This window comes from Mesocricetus auratus, unplaced genomic scaffold (genome assembly GCF_017639785.1).
Source record: "Mesocricetus auratus isolate SY011 unplaced genomic scaffold, BCM_Maur_2.0 Super-Scaffold_6723, whole genome shotgun sequence".
Classification (NCBI taxonomy): Eukaryota; Metazoa; Chordata; class Mammalia; order Rodentia; family Cricetidae; genus Mesocricetus; species Mesocricetus auratus.
Genome location: NW_024429183.1, coordinates 1,973,669 through 1,975,268, shown reverse-complemented (window position 1 = coordinate 1,975,268; position 1,600 = coordinate 1,973,669).

Sequence of the window (1,600 nt, the reverse complement as noted above, 5' to 3'; positions counted from 1 at the left end):
CGCCACCCTAGCGGCCTTTTATCCCTGCCGTTACCCGCTCACCAGGCCCCGCCCCTCACCGACACCGTTGGTCGGCCCGTATAGGCCCCACCCATCTCCTTCCGCGTGGCCCCGCCTCCCCGCGGGCCCCGCCCTCAGGCCTGTTAGATCGCGTGGAGTTCCGACTACGAGCTACTGCGTGAGACCCAAGTATCCCACGCGGGTGAGGAGCACACCTCCTCACAAGGTCCTCAGTGCAGGATGCCGGGGTCCTCCTCTCCTGCCCCAAGTGGAAGTTAGTGATGCAGAGAACTCGCCTAGGGTCAAATCACCGGAAAGGTGGTTCAGGGTGCACGCCCACCACCTGCAGGGAATCCAGGCCTTGCCTCGCTGGGACCTTCCTGTGCATCTCGGAGGTGGGGGAGGCATCTGGGAGAAGTGGCGTGCAGGGGGTTGGGGATTCTCATGTGGTCCAGTCTGGAGGAACAAGTCAGGGGGTGAAGTGGCCCATCAGCTCTGGAAGCAGAAAAGAACAGGCCAGGACGGGAGCATCCGGTTCCTGGACTCAGATATTCTTCTGATCCCAAGGAGAGAGTCTTGTCAGAAGCCTGCCTCGTGGCACACCCAACCTGGAGAAGCAAGCCTTGGAAGAAGGGAACCTGCATACTCAGTGAAGTTAAGATGGGGGCCCCCTAGTAGGAGAAACCCCCAAATCTTTGTAGGGGTTTTAAAGGTGGGCTGTAGGGTGACAGGGCTGTAGCTTGTCATTCTTAGGAAATCGTAGGTAAGAGATCTTTTGAGGCAATGTGATCAGAAGTCTAAGGTGCTCATCACCCCAGACCTGGTTGCAGGGCATGGTGATTTGAGCTGACAGGTGTGCTGGGAAAGTTCTAATCACTAGTCAAGGTCAGACTGGAAAGCCTCATGACCACCTTTTCACCTACTGTCTCCTTCTCTGTCCTGAGGGGCCCTCAGGGAAGCTCACAAACAAGCAGGAGCCAGAGTGAGGGCCTTAATTCAAGGAGAAGCTTCAGACCTGTGAAGATTCAGGGCCAGGTGTGCTTGCAAAATGGTTCAGTCTGTAGGTGCCCCTGGCTTCCCCACTCCTGAGGCATGACCAACGAAGATGTTCAAACTTCTCTCCATCTCTGCATCTGTCACTGCAGCCAGGAATGTCAAAGCTGTCCTTGGAAGCCCATGTCCCGGAGGTGTTTAGTCAAGGACTCTACAGTACGTCTCTGGACCCCCCTACCCCACCCATTCCAGGTGACAGTCGTTCACATCAATGACAAACTGGAATCTCTATAGCCAAGGTGCTAATGCTAATAGGTCACACTAACATTAACATGCCATACTACAGACCGCCCAAGTTGGTGGCTTTGGGAAGGTTGAGAAATCTTCTCATTCTTTTGTTTTGTTTTTGTTTTTTTCCAAGACAGGTTTTCTCTGTGTAACAGCCCTGGCTGTCTTGGAACTCCCCCTGTAAACCAAGCTACTAGCCTCAAACGCACAGAGATCTACCTGCCCCTGCCTCCTGAGTGCCCCTCTCATTCCTTACATGGTCCTTCAGAAAGCCAAAGCATACCACCAACTCACTGAGACATTGCTTAGATCCCAAGGT